The sequence below is a fragment of the Urocitellus parryii genome, chromosome 3, assembly GCF_045843805.1.
Source record: "Urocitellus parryii isolate mUroPar1 chromosome 3, mUroPar1.hap1, whole genome shotgun sequence".
In the NCBI taxonomy this organism is placed as follows: Eukaryota; Metazoa; Chordata; class Mammalia; order Rodentia; family Sciuridae; genus Urocitellus; species Urocitellus parryii.
The window spans coordinates 81,707,437-81,722,942 of record NC_135533.1 but is presented as its reverse complement, the minus strand read 5'-3'; the positions used below and the strand labels follow the sequence as shown (position 1 = coordinate 81,722,942).

General features: G+C 39.4%; 1 pseudogene; it reads left to right on the top strand.

Annotated features, from left to right (window-relative positions):
* The first annotated feature begins 2,647 nt into the window (after nucleotides 1-2,647).
* LOC113201212 (fatty acid-binding protein 5 pseudogene) lies at nucleotides 2,648-3,025 on the top strand (annotated as a pseudogene).
* Nucleotides 3,026-15,506: the final 12,481 nt, after the last annotated feature.

The window sequence follows — 15,506 nt, the reverse complement described above, 5'->3', positions numbered from 1 at the left end:
CTGCAGCTGCTCCGGGTCAGGGTGACGCGGTTGCGCGGCAACCAGAGAGGTGCGGCTGGCTTCTTGGGATTGGAAAAGGAGCTTGCGAGAGGCATATGGGCGCCCCAACCCGCTGCAGGCGCAGAAAGGAGGGCGCCCCCGTCTCCAGACCTTCCGTTAGCCCACCAACCCTCCCTCGAGAAGCTGTTGACTTGAGGCTTACTAGTGTTTAAAGTGTGCCAGTGTGCCCATTATCGCTACCGAAGGTCTTTAGCCTCGCAAGAAAAATAAGAGGACTAAAGATCAAATAGGAGGAAACAAAATTACTCTTTTGACGGATAGAATTATGTATATGACAAGCCAAAAAGAATATCAGATAAATTAGTACAATTAATTACAGATTACAAACCTGTAATCCCAGCGACTCAGGAGGCTGAAGCAGGAGGATTGTTAAAATTCCAGAGCAGCATCAGCAATTTAGCGAGGCCCTGTCTCAAAAAATAAAAAGAACTGGAGGTGTAGCTCAGTGATAAAAACACCCTGGATTGAATTCTTCCACCCACCCCAACCCCTCAAAACAAAATTTTATTATGATTAATAAGAGTTTAACAAAATTAATAGATTTTTAAAATTGGGGTCTTGGGGTCAGTGGTAAAGCTTTAGCCTAGCAAGAACATGGCCTTAGTTGAATATCACACAAAATCAGACTTTTTTAAAAATCAATATTATTTCTGTATGCCAGGGAAAAAATAATATCATTTAGAGTAACTCCAACAAATATCAAGGACGTTTGAATAAGATACAAAATCTGTATGAAGAAAACAGTGAAAGGCACTGAAGAAGACCTAAATAAATCAGAGCTGTACCATGTTCATAGGTTGGAAAATTCAATACTTAAAGATGTCAAAGTCTCTCCAATTGTATCTATATATTCAGGGTTAGTCCAGGCTGTATCAATAGATTTGTCTGTGTATGAGACAGAAAAACTTGGCAAAGTAATTTAAAATTTCCTGTCAGAGTCTGGGCACTATGGCACTCAGCTGTAATCCCAGCAACTCCATAGGCTTGATATATTGAGATATACTACATTGAAATATATATATATATCAGTGGAACAGAACATACCAATGGGACAGAATAAAGAGCCATGAAAGTCTCACCCATAAATAGGAATTGATTTATGTTGTCTTGGTGGCAATGGAGAGCAATACCTAAAGGACAGTTTTCAATAACTAATTGTTCTGAGAAAAATAGTTCTACATGGGAAAGAAATGAAATTGGACTCTTCATTATACACAAAAATCAATTCCAGGTAGATAGTAGACATAAATTTGGAAGGCAAAAACAATAAAGTTTTAATTGTTTTTATTTTTTTTAATTTTCATTTTTTTATTGATTGTTGTTTTTATTGTTTTTAAAGATAACATGGAAGCATGTATCTATAACTTCAAAAGTAGGGGACAGTTTTTTTAAGCTAATTCAAAAAGCACTGTGATAGAAAAAAAATGAATAAATTTGCTTACACTAAGACTTGCTTTCAGAGCTGGGGTGGTGGCTCAATGGCAGAGCACTTGCTTAGCATGTGTGAGGCACCGGGTTTGATTCTCAGCACCACATATCAATAAATAAAGTAAAGGTCCATTGACAACTAAATTGAAATAAAATAAAAGACTTGCTTTCATCAAATTAAATTACACCATTAAAAGAGTAAAAAGCCAAGCCTCAGAGTTGAATAAGTTTACAATATGTATAACCAAGAAAGAACTTTTATTCAGAATATATAAAGAAATGCAATTATAAGAAAAATATTTCAACAGACTCTTCACTAAGGAATAAATCCAAATAATCAGTAAACACACACAAAACAAAGTCAACTTCATCTAAAAACAGGAAAATTTAAACCATAATGAGAGAATGCTACATCACCCACCAGAATGGCCAAAATAAAAATGGCTAACAATTGCAAATGTTGACCAGGAGCAGAAAACATTGGGAATTCTCATACTTTGCTACAGGAAGAGCAAATTAATAGAGCAATTTAGGAAAAGGAACAAACTACATATAGATGAATTCTGAAAACATAATGTTAAAAAAATTATATACCAGATAATATATACTGTGTAATTCCATTTTATAATTTTCAAAAAAGAAAAAAAAAGAATGCATACTTATGTGTTAAAATATTTAAAAAAGCAAGGAATTGGTTACCATAAAAGGGTAAGTAATGACTACCTCTGGAAGCCCTAAGGGGAGGGAGTTGAGATTGGGAAGAGACCGGCAGATAGTCTACAACTCTCTATTTCTTGGTATAGGTGGTAGTTACACAGTTGTAAACTGTATAATTTGTTAGACTATAGTATATTTATTGTTTATACATTTTCCACATGTTTGCCAATTTAAAAATAAAAGAGCAGCTGGGTGTGGTGGTACACACCTATAATTCCAGGGACTCAAGAGGTTGAGGCAAAGCTAGAGCTATCACTCAGTGGCAGAGTACTTCCCCAGCATGTGTAAGGCACTGGGTTCTATCCATAGTACCATATAAAAATAAATAAATACTTTTAAAAATGGTTCATATTCCACCCAGTTTAAAAATAAATAAATAGAGCACGCTATCCGCCTCCCAGCAGCTCCCCTCGCCGGGTACACCAGCCCGCCCGCGCCCACCATGGCCACTGTTCAGCAGCTGGAAGGAAGATGGCGCCTGGTGGACAGCAAAGGCTTTGATGACTACATGAAAGAACTAGGAGTGGGACTGACTATGAGGAAAATGGGTGCAATGGCCAAATCAGATTGTATCATCACCCTTGACGGCCAGAAGCTCAACATAAAAACTGAAAGCACTTTGAAAACAACACAGTTTTCTTGTACCCTGGGAGAGAAGTTTGAAGAAACTACAGCTGATGGCAGAAAAACTCAGATGGTCTGCAGCTTTGTTGATGATGCATTGGTTCAGCATCAGGAATGGGATGGGAAGGAAAGCACAATAACAAGAAAATTGAAAGATGGGAAGTTAGTGGTTAGTGGTGGAGTGTGTCATGAATAATGTTACCTGTACTCGAGTCTATGACAAAGTAGAATAAAAATTCCATTATCACTTTGGACAGGAATTAGCTGAAAGAATGAAGAAGCTCAGTTCAATGAGCCAATCTCCAGACTGCCTTTTTTTTTTCATTACTGTGTTTAATTATCTATCACAAACATTTTACATGCAACTATTTCAAAGTGTTGGTTTAACTAAGATCATCCCTTTGGTTAGTAAATAAATGTGTTTGTGCTAACACACACAAAAAAAATTTAAAAATAAATAAATAAATAAAGGCTGGGCGCTGGGCGGAGGTTGTGGCTCAGTGGTAGGGTGTTTGCCTAGCATGCATGAAGCACTGGGTTCGATCCTCAGCACTTCAGAAAAATAAAATAAAGATATTTGTCCACCTAAAACTAAAAAATAAATATTAAAGAAAAAGAGGCTAAGGCAGGAGGATCACAAGTTCAAGGACAGCCTAGGCAACTTAACAAGATCCTGTCTCAAAATTTAAAAAAAAAAAAAGGCTTGGGGATGTAGTTCAGCAGTAAACACCAGTGGTTCACAGAGCTTGGACAAGTCCTCAGGAGGTGTGATTATTATCATTTTATCACATTAAAGACACTAAAGTAGGTAAATCATGAGATAAACCTGTATGGTAGAGGATATGGAGATAATAAATATACAAACAGCCTCAGTAGAATGTGGTATCTGCTACATGTAGAGAAAAAATACTTGCATCTGAATGGGGCAGTAGCACTAACCACATGTGACTCTTGAGAACTTCAGTGTAGCTAATGTGACTTGAATTGTACTATAAACTCAACATACACACCAAATATTGAATATTTAGTATGAAAAAGTGCTGAGAGCCATAGCCAAGTAGGAATGACGCATGGCAATTTTCTTGTCAGCCTACCCAATGTTGCTTAGAGGGAGGACTTTCCATTGTGGAAATGGGCTTGCCTTGGACCCAGGTCATTTGCAGTGACATTGCATGTAAAGTGACCTTGCTCAGGGATTAGGGTGAATCTGGGTTTAGGGCAGTTCCAGGTTTAAGGTGGATCCTGCTGGGAATAGGCACGCGTATCCTGCTGCCTCAGGTGCCTGCTCCTTGAGTTCTGTTGAGTTCTCCCGGGATTCAGAGAGTATTTTGGGATGCAGAGCCCAGTGGAGGTGTGTATTTTCCCCAGAACGTGCGTGTAGAGTGCCGGTGAGAGTTCGGGAATAAAGAATTGCTGTTTGAATCTACAAGGCTTTTGTGGTGGCGCTGTTATTTTGTGCCCAGCCAGACTTTCTTAGGGTTTTAAAATATTGGATATATATATATATGTTAAATGATACAATTTTTATGTATTAGTTAAATAAAATACATTGTTAAAAGTAATTTATCTGCCAGGTGCAATGGCACAGGCCTATAATTCCAGTGACTCAAGAAGCTAAGACAGGAGGATCCCAAGTTCAAGGCCAGCCTCAGCAATTTAGCAAGGCCCTAAGTAACTTAGCAAGACCCTGTCTCAAATTAAAAAATAAAAAGGGCTGGGGATATATAAGGCTCAGTGGTAAGCTCCCCTGGATTCAATTTCCAGTATAAAAATTTAAAAATTAATTTACATAATTTTTTTACTTTTTAAAATATAGTAAGCAAAAATAATATCAGATTTGTGGATTGATATATATACATATGTATATAAAAGGAGGTGGGTAATGAGGATTGAACCCAGAACCTTGAACATGGTAGGCAAGTACCATCAAGGTACACTCCCAGACTTTTTTTTTTTTGGTACTGGGAATTGAACCCAGGGTGTTTAGCCACTGAGCCACATCCTCAGCACCACACCCTCCTACCCACACTTCCCGACCCCCCCCCCCATATTTTAGAGACAGGGTTGCTAAGTGCTTTGATAAATTGCCTAAACTGACTTTGAACTAGTTGATCCTTCTACCTCAACCTCCTGAACCATTGGGATTACAGGACATGCTCCATTACAAAGACTTTTTTATTTTATTTTGAAACAAAGGCTCACTAAATTGCCTAGGCTTGTGATCATCCTGCCCAGCCTTCCAAGATCCTAGGATTATAGGCCTGTGCTAGTACATCCAGCTTGTTTTATATTTCTGTTGGACAATGCTGCTATAGAGTTATATGAGAAAACTAAAAAGGTAGGAGAAACACGAGCTTGGAGGGCCTTAAAGAACAAATTAAAGAACTTAATTTGAGAAGTCATGAAGTGTTAAGATGGGAGGTGGTTCTGTATTTGATTACTTCATATTTATGTATATTAAACCAATTTTCTATGTTAGATCATAAACGCCTTCCTATCCACTGTTTCCAGACACTGGCAAGAGCACTTGATAAATACATGGTGAGTGAATGAATCTATCTCTGGACCACAGTACACGAATTTCTGGTCACTATATCTATTTAGTGTTATTTAACTCTCTGACAGAGTTTCCCTCAATTTTAAGGGTTCAGTTCAAGACTTCCTGTCACATACATCTTAGTAGATAAAGAGTAAACCAATTTAGAAGTCTCAAGAGATTTAAAAAATAATAATAATTGCTCTATCTTTTATAGCACTTTCCAACTTAGAAACCATTTTCTTAATAGGGAGATGCATTGCCAAACTCCTCCCACTCATCTGTCAAAGAAAGACCTAGAATTTTTAAAAAATGTAATTAGCTGCTCAAATGAATTTAATAAGAGTTGAAAGTATTGCTTTCTGGAAACAAAGAGAAAACCCACAGCCAACTAGGACCAGACTCCTGCTAGGAAATTGCCACCTTCCTAAGCAACATAATACAGGAGAAGGTAATCTCTTCCTAAAAGATAAGGCTGGGGGTTAGGGTTGTGGCTCAGTGGTAGAGTGTTTGCCTAGCATGGGTGAGGCACTGGGTTCGATCCTCAGCACCACATAAAAAACAAAATAAAATAAATAAAGATATTGTGTCCATCTTTAAAAAAATCTTTATTAAAAAAAAGAAAGATATCTTTAAAAAGACAAGACTAGTAATATTCAAACAAGAGAAATAGTCGTTCCCAAGTTTAACCGTGTACTCTCTGAGGAAAAGAGTTAACCTGAATAGGTATAAGGAAGTAGAATTGGAGTTTCTAGTTCCATTCTTATTTCTGAGGCAGAGCATAATGCTCAGGCCTGAAATATCTCAGATTTCCTAAAACCATGAAAAGAATCCTGCACTAAATATATAATGAAACGGTGATTCTTTCCTGTGAGCAGATTTGACTCTTTTCTGAGTTTGAAATGGGGAGTCAAGGGTTATGGAAAATAATACTCCTACAAAATAGCTTCCCAGTGGGGGCTGGGGATGTGGCTCAAGAGGTAGCATGCTTGCCTGGCATGTGTGCTGCCCGGGTTCGATCCTCAGCACCACATACAAACAAAGACATTGTGTCCGCTGAAAAACTAAAAAATAAATATTAAAATTCTTAAAAAAAAAATAGCTTCCCAAGAAAAAATGGAGGGACAGTGTGGCTCAGGAGGAGGGAGGGAAATTAGCCAAACATTAACAATGGGCCCTGAGGAAAAAAACAAACTTTCATCCCTTCCTGGGTTCATCCCCAGCAGCTCCACCAAATGCAAACATTTACCCCTTCCCACCCACAATGGGTCCTGAGGGAAGGAGGCAAATACTGAAACACTAGGCCCTGGACTTTTACCCTTTCCCATTGCGGATGAGTTCTGGAAGGAGAAAAGCAAATAGTGAATCTCTAGATAACAATGGGTCTCAGAGATAAGCAGTGAACACCTAGTTGTGGGCTTTTCCCAGTGACAACAAGTTTAAAACTTTTTACAACTGCCTTCCTGAGTTAAAATTTTAACCTGCACAACCAGGTCCCTGTCTGTCCAAACTGCATGTCCGCCATCCCCAGTGATTAAGTCACCCTCACTGTAAACTTAACCCAAATTCCTTCTGTAAACCCGGGAGTCTATTTCCCATACCTGAAAATGAGCCCTCCTGTGCCTGATTGATTGACTTCGCTGAAGAATAAAGGAAAGCTTGCTGATCCAAAGTTTGCTTCCCCTTTCCTGCCTCCATCATTTGGTCGCCATGCGCTTACAGGGAGTACAATGGTAGGAGAGAGAGACAAGTCAGAAGTGAAGTAACCCTGATGGAGGCCATTGTTGGTAAGGCCTAAACCAGGAAGCAACTTCCATTCGGCTGTAGGGGTGCCTGACCTCCATGGACACCTCTTTTTTTCAGTATGATGGTCCCAAATGTTTGATCTGGAAGAGTCCAACAGGCTAGGTAAGGACAGGGCTTGCCTTTTCCCTCTTCTTTGGGACCTTGGAATATGAAAGTAACCTGCTAACCATAATGAAAATTTCTAAAATGGATTCAATTTTTAATAATTTTATTTAATAAATCCCAATGATTAAATCATTTTACCTGGTTATGTTTCAGTTTATTTATTATAAAATTATAGGTTTTGTTATAGTTTGGATCTGGAATGTCCCCTAAAAGCTCATGTGATGAAACCTTGATCCCCAATGCAGCAAGGTTCAGAGGTGGGGCTCTTAGGAAATGATTGGATCATGGGGGTTTGGACCTCATTATGGAAGACCAACCTTGCACGTGACTGAGACGCTTGGCAGACTGCCCCACCCTTCTTGGGTTCGAGGGACCATATCTTCGTGCATGGGCATGTCTTCCTAGAGCCCCATGGATGGAGCTATGCTCACCTATTTCTTTGTAATATTCCCTCTTGCTCTGTTTGGGATAGAATGTTCCATGGAAATGCCATTTGTGTGTCCCCTTATCTTACTGTGCCCTTGGGTGTGGCCTACCTATATGTCAGTCAACCTGCTGACAGCAGACATCCTGAAGCTAGACTCTGCCCCCTGAAACCTGACCCCTTGCCTCATTTGAATAGCTTCTCCTCAATAAAAGGGGTAAGCACAGGCAGTCTCTCTCTCTCTCCTCTCTCTCTCTCTCTCTCTCTCTCTCTCTCTCTCTCTCTCTCTCTCTCTCTCTCTCTCTCTCTCTCTCTCTTCCTGCAGACCTCAAAGGTCAGAGAAGCCATCACAGACAGCAACCCCAAAGAAAAAGGTATTTCTGTCTCTTGTGTGTGGTTATTTCACACAGCCCAGTTAGCCCAGTTCCCCTGGAGTGACCTCTGAGTGTTTTAGTCGTGAACAAAACCCGGCCCCGGCAAATCATCAGTGGATTAATTCATTTGAAGGATTAATATATGATAGCTGAATGAACTACAACTTGGAGATGGAAACTAGTTGGAGGAAGTAAGTCACTAGGAACATGTCCTGAAGGGTTTATCTTGTCTCCAGCCCCTTTCCCTTTCTTTTCTTTGCTTCCTAGCTGCCTTGAGCTGAGCACCTTTCCTCCACCATGCCCTTCCACCATTATATTCTCCCTCACCTCTCACCCAGAGCAATGGAGTCAACAAATTATGGACTAAGACCTCTGAAACCATAAGCCCCAAATAAACTTGTTAAACTCCTTTAACTTGTTTTTATCAGGTATTTTGGTCACAGCAATACAAAGCAGCTAACATAAGTATCTCTCTACTTACACTTTCTCAAATAGATTATGAGATCTAATCAATCAAGATAGATGACACTGAGAATTTACAGAAAGAAATGTAATATGGTGCTGAATTGTATTAATATTTTTATCTAAGCATTATAACTTTATTACATTTAATTCTTATAATCCCAAGAGTTTTGTATGACATCTGTTCCACTTAAATGTGTTCTACAAAATTCACGCATCCTAATACATTCCCCATTACACACAACTCAGATCAATCCTTTAGCAGAATAGATAGTCCTTTAGCAGAACAGATAGATGCAACATTAAAACTCTAGTCCTTGTCAGATTCATCTATTCCCACCCACATCCTGTCAGCCATCTCTCTGATTCCACAAAAAAAAAAAAAAAAAAAAAATGAGAGGGAGGAAAAGAAGTTTAAAAAAAAAAAAAAATCAGGCAGTTAACTACACAGTTTCCTCATTTGGCTGATGATAACAAATAGAACACACATTCTCAGTTATCATACAAATAATTTCCTCTATTGAATCAGTTCATCAAATATTTCTAGAACACCAACAGCCCAGGTTTATGCCTGGTGCCTTGGAGAACACATGGCAAGAACAAAAGACCCACACTTTGTGGTTTTACAAGAAGGTTAAGAAAACAAGCCCAACAAAGAAATCAATGAAAGAGCAATATAAGATGTTACTCAATGATATGGTAGTGAAAAGTATTGTAGAAATTCAAGGTTATATAATGTTTGTAATGTAAGACCAGGTGGTAGCTAGATGATGTTTAATCATAAAAGGACATTGTTAAATTTGGAAACCAATCTTCTGTTAATATGATTACTGGGAACTCATAATCACACCTGTAATCCCAGCAGTTTAGGAGGCTGATACAGGAGGATCCTGAGTTCATAGCCAGCCTCAGCAATGGTGAGGTATTAAGCAATTCCATGAGACCCTATCTCTAAATAAAATACAAACGGCACTGGGATTGTGGCTCAGTGGTTGAGTGTCCCTGAGTTCAATCCCCAGTACCCAAAAAGAAAAAAAAAATCTATACAACTTATAGAAACTATAGGATCTATAGAAACAACATTGTGGCTGACATTTGTATAATTTTCAAAACATTTTTGTATTGAAAAACCAGCCTCTATCTCAGAGCAAAGCCTGTCCAAGGAAGGGACATGGCCTTTGTCCTTGGAAAAACCCACAGAGCACTCCTAAGCACATTCCCACCCTGCTAAGTTGTTTATCTACAAATAACAGGAGAGATCTGCAGTGCCAGGTGTCCCTGACTCAGTCAGGCTAGGTGGGGATCCATAGCAGCCCCCTAGCAGCCACCAATCAGCATGAGACAGGGAAATACCTGGGATGCCAGATGACCCTCCCAGTAGTTTATGGTGGTTGATAACATGTTGGAAAACCATGTAGTTTAGCACGTACACTCCTCTTGGCTTAAACCAATCAGTTCAAATGAATCCCCCTCTTGTACTGACCAATCACCCCTACCCAACTTGTTCCCCCCAGTGAATGTGCTAATCATGTTTTAGAGTTGTTATTTGATTTTCCCGTGGTGTGTGATGATTTGCTATGATATATGGGAAGTCCCTGCCCTCTCCAAAGAATGTATAAAACTGCTACAAACCCTGGGCTCGGGGCCTCTCAGCGTCACCAGTTGCTGTGTGTGTGTGTGTGTGTGTGTGTGTGCGCGCGCGCGCGCGCGCGCGCGCGAATGACCAAGCTAGCTCGCAATAAACACCTCTTTGCTGCTTACATCAATCTTGGGTCTCTGGTGGTCTTTGGGGGTCCTGAATTCGAGCATAACAGTATTTCTCATCTAATTGTTAAAATACCCTGGGAAATAAACAGGAAAAAAATCTATTATCATGGCTTTTGTCAAGGAAACTAAGGCTCAGAATAGTCAGATTGTTATGCTCGAATTCAGGACCCCCAAAATACCACCAGAGACCCAAGATCAATGTAAGCAGCAAAGAGGTGTTTATTGCGAGCTAGCTCGGTCCTCCGTGTATGCACAGCAACTGGTGATGCTGAAAGGCCCTGAGCCCAGGGTTTGCAGCAGTTTTATACATTCTTTGGAGAAGGCAGGGACCCCACATACATCATAGCATCTCTTAGCAAATCATCACACACCACAGGAAAATCAAATAACAACTCTAAAACATGATTAGCACATTCACTGGCGGGAACAAGTTGGGTAGGGGTGATTGGTCAGTACAAGAGGGGGATTCATTTGAACTAATTGGTTTAAGCCAAGAGGGATGTTCGTGCTGAACACTACATGGTTTCCCAACACGTTATCAACCACCATAAATTACTGGGAGGGTCATCTGGCATCCCAGGTATTTCCCCTGTCTCATGCTGATTGGTGGCTGCTAGGGGGTTACTATGGGTCTCCACTAGCCTGACTGAGTCAGGGACACCTGGCTCAGCAGATCTTTCCTATTATTTGTAGATAAACCACTTAGCAGGGTGGGAATGTGCCTAGGAGTGCTCTGTGGGTCTTTCCAAGGACAAAGGTCATGTCCCTTGGACAGGCTTTGCTCTGAGGCAGAGGCTGGTTTTTCAAGATGACCTGCCAAAAAGATAGCATGAGGTAGCAAGAGTAGAAACTAGACATTTTGACATCTCGTCTAGTATTCTTCTCTTTCAATAACACTACAATATGTTTTCTAGACATTTGTGAAATCACATTGATAAAAACAGGGCATTTCTCTCCCTTTTCCTGTGTATGAGATCAACCACAGGATATCAGCTACACAAAATCCAGGACTTCATTTTTCCTCCCTACAGTCTCCCTACACCAGAGCTGGCTCACATGCCCATGGTCTCAAAGAACATCTGTTGACAAAGTCAACCCCATGCAATATTTTGGGAAAAGTTTAATTTGCTTAAAGCAGAAGTTCTTAGAAACATATACAATTCAGTGCCTAGCTAGCTAAATATGGATTTCAAGACTAGAAATTCCAGAGTCTTATTCATGGTAATTTTGATTCAGGAAGTCTTGAGCAAGGTCCAGTTATCAAAGTTTGAAAAATGATCCTGCTATGATTCTAAGGAGTTACCATGTTAGGAAGCCTCTGGTTTAAAGTATTTATTTCTTTCTATCTCTCCCTCTCCATCCTAGTCTGTAAATAGGAGTAAAAAAGCAGATGAGAAAAGAAGAGATGAACAAACATGTAGCCCTAGAAAGAGACCCTTGGGAGAGAAGTTTACCCCACGTCCTGATGGCTTTCCAGTCCTTCGTGAGCTTTTGTTTTGTTTCTTCCTTTGGATTCATTTCTTCATTCAACAAGGCTGGTGCTAAAAAACAAAAAAAGCAATAAGCCATCAAAAGTTCCTGCTCTCATGGAGTTGATGGTCCATTAAAGGGAGATAACAAATGGATGCTATGTCAAAACATGATAAATCTTCTGAGGAAAAAAAAAAAAAAAACAGTAAGGTAAGAGGACAAAGACTGGCAAAGCAGGGGTGGAGGGTGTTATACCTGGTGACCTGGTGGTCAGGGAAGATCTACTTCCTGAGAGAGCTCTGCATCCCTACAATCAATTTGTATTGCCTAAAGCCACCTTGATTGAAGGAATCAGTAGGAGTCCTTAATTGCAACCAACAGAAACTGACTCTAATTATCTTAAGAAAAGAAAAGAAGGAAGGAAGGAAGGGAGGGAGGGAGGGAGGGAGGGAGAAAGGAAAGAAAGGAAGGGAATGGATAGAGGGAGGGAGGGAGGGAGAAGGAGAACATCAGGGGTTTCTATGAATGGCTAAAAAACTAAAGATAAGTTGGAATTGAGGCATCTCTAGAAAATCCACTGGTCCAACTGTCTTTTTTATTGTGATTTTTTGTGATGCTGGGGATCAAACCAGGGCTTCCTGCATAGTAAGTAATCACTTTACCCCTGAGCTATACCCCCTAGCCCCCAAATATCTTTTAACAAGGATAATTTGGCCAGGATACCTCCACCACTGCTATGGATCACCACTAACCTCAGCAGAAGTATTTATGAATCTTAATTAGCTCCTCATTTGCTCCAGACTTAACACTCCAGGTAGAAGAGGTTAAATGGTCAAGTCTCAATCACCTGCTAGTACCCTGACTGCAAATGGCAGGCAGGAAGGAACTCCCTTCTGGGAAGGGGGTACCCTGGACAGTCTTCCCCCAAAGCTGCCATCTAATGAAGGATTCCCCAGGAAGGAAGGGCTTGACTATGGACTACCAAAAGAGGAACAAATATGATGATAGCTTTGATTTCTTGCAACTAAATGAACCCTGACATAGCTTCCAGAGAAGAGCTATAGCCTAAGGCCAAGTCTAAACACAGACTGTTCTACCTCATGACATTTCTAGTGTACCAATGAGGCACAATGCCAGGTTTTAAATAGTTTAAATATCCAAATGTGAGGCGAAACCAAAATAAGATCCTTTTTATGGGGGAGAGGGTACCTGGGAATGTAGCTCATTGGTAAAGTCTCACCAGGTTAAATCCCCAGTAGCACCAAAAAGAAGAGAAGAAGGAGAAGGAGAGGAGGAAGTTGTTTAAGAGTTCAAACTCTGCAATTTTATTAACTAAAAGGACAAAAGGCAAGAGGTAATAGCTTACACAGATGTTTGCAATGAATCATCTTTGTTGTTGTAAACTTTGGAGAAAACTGTTAAAATTGTTACTCTAGTGAAAAGAAAAGGAAAACATTTTCAGTACTTCCAGAAAAAATATATACAGAAAAGTTCTCTCAGGATCCCAAAATTGTAAATGTGGAGGAACCTGTCCAAGACTTTAATCCAGACATTCTACATCATCCCTGATACGTAAAGGTTATTCAGTCTATTACAACAAACAAACAAAGGCTGGGAGAACTCCTGCAGTAAATTATAAGCTCACTACTTTCAAATGAAGTTTATTTCATCTTTAGAAAAATCCATTTAAAGCTATTTCACATACTGAAAAGAAATCTTACATCCTATTCCATCCACCTCTTAGCCCTGAATCCCATCTTTTAGGCTGTACCCTCAGGTACATTCACTCTTCATAATCCTTCTGTGTCTGACTTTTTCCAAGGTCTATCAGTTCCAAGGGTTGAGTTTGGAACACTTCGGGTTAGGCTCAGCTATATGGTTTTTCTGCTGTTCTCCCTTGGAATCTTCTCTGCAGCTGCAATCATCTGGCCCCTGAACTGGGATGGAAGGGGTCTGAGTTGTCTAAGATGGCCTCACTCACATGTCTGGTGGATATTGGTTGTCATTTTGATATCCCTTTCCACATGGTTTCTCATCCCCAAGGAGTCGGACTTTCTTACCAATAGTGTCAGGATAGAAGGAAAGAGAAGGTGATACAATGATTTCTAAGACCCAGAATAATAACTCCCACAGTGACAGCACTGCCACAGTCTATTAGTCAAAACCACAGACAGACTTGAATGGATTAAAGAGGGTAGAAAAATAGACTGTAACTCTTGGGAGGAGCAGCAGAGTCACAAGGCAAAGAGCAAGGCATTCTGAGATAGAAAAAAAAATTGTGGCTAGGAACTGGGGATATAAATTAGTGGTATAGAACTTGTCAAGCACCTGTGAGGTCCTAGATTCAACCACCAGCATGGAAAAAAAATTTGCAGCTATTTTTTGTAATTAACACACAAAGAAATAATCCTAATTTTCCCTTTGCAGGGTATTTTTTTGGTCTACTCCCCAATTGATCACTGCCTTTTCAACACACTCCAGTTGTCTTTATTCCTGCTAAAAGTAAAAGACAACCAGATTTGAAAGCAAGATTTTATCTAAATATCATTTCTCTTTTCAGAACCATTCATATTATAGGTTTTGTTAAATTAGAGTCAACTAAAATCTCTAATTGCTTTTAAACATATATTCTATTATTGTTAAGGGATACCTCCCCTTACTTTTTTAAATTTTTTTTAAAAAATATTTTTAGTTGTATATAAACACAATACCTTTATTTTATTCATTTATTTTTATGTGGTGCTGAGGATCGAACCCAGTGCCTCATGCATGCTAGGCAGCACTCCATCACTGAGCTACAACCCCAGCCCCTTTTTAAAAATTTTTTATAACTTACTTATTTATTTATATGGTGCTGAGGATTGAACCCAGTGCCTAACATATGCTAGGCAAGCGCTCTACCACTAAACTACAACCTCAGGCCCCTCCCCTTACTTTTATTCATGCTGGTAATTTTTTTGACTCTGTTATAGTAGCAGTAGTAGTTAGCTACATCACTGAGAATTAGTTAATGTATGTTTAGCATTTTACTTGAATTACCTCACTTTCCTCCTCAACCTCTGGGATAGGTGCTATTATTATATCATATTAGCTATAGACTACTGAATAGTTAGAACTCATAAGTTATCATTGGAAAAACAACTGTCTTTTCTCCAATCAATCCTGTTCTTAGGCATAAAATCTAAAGCAAATCCTATAATCTACCTGCTCATTTGTAGATAATTAAAGTCTGATTTTTAAGTTTCTGAAATAGTCTCAATTCAGAACTTAAACATGTCCATTCCCTTGTAATAATGTAATAATATACTTCCAAATTCTCATTTTTGCATGGCTACAGATGTAGCTCAGTGGTATATTGCCTGCCGAGATGCACAGGCTCTGGGTTTCATTCCCAACACTGCAAAATTAACAATAAGTCAAAAGCCAACTTCTCACTTTGCAATTACCACAGTACTGATTGACTCAGGCAAGAAGCATCAGTGTATGCTAAAATTAGTTGGTGAAAGTTTGATGTGCAGCAGGAAATTTAAATTGTTTCAAAGTATCTCCCTCCAAGATACTTATTAAATAATGAATGATAAAATTGTAACTTCATGGTAAAGAAACCTAGCAAACACCACTTTATCCAAAGGATCAGTTAAAATGAGCAATTATGGCACAAACTGACACCAGGCATTTCCTAATGTGATACATTAAAGAAACATAGTGTCAGTTATGAAATATTCCTTCTTAA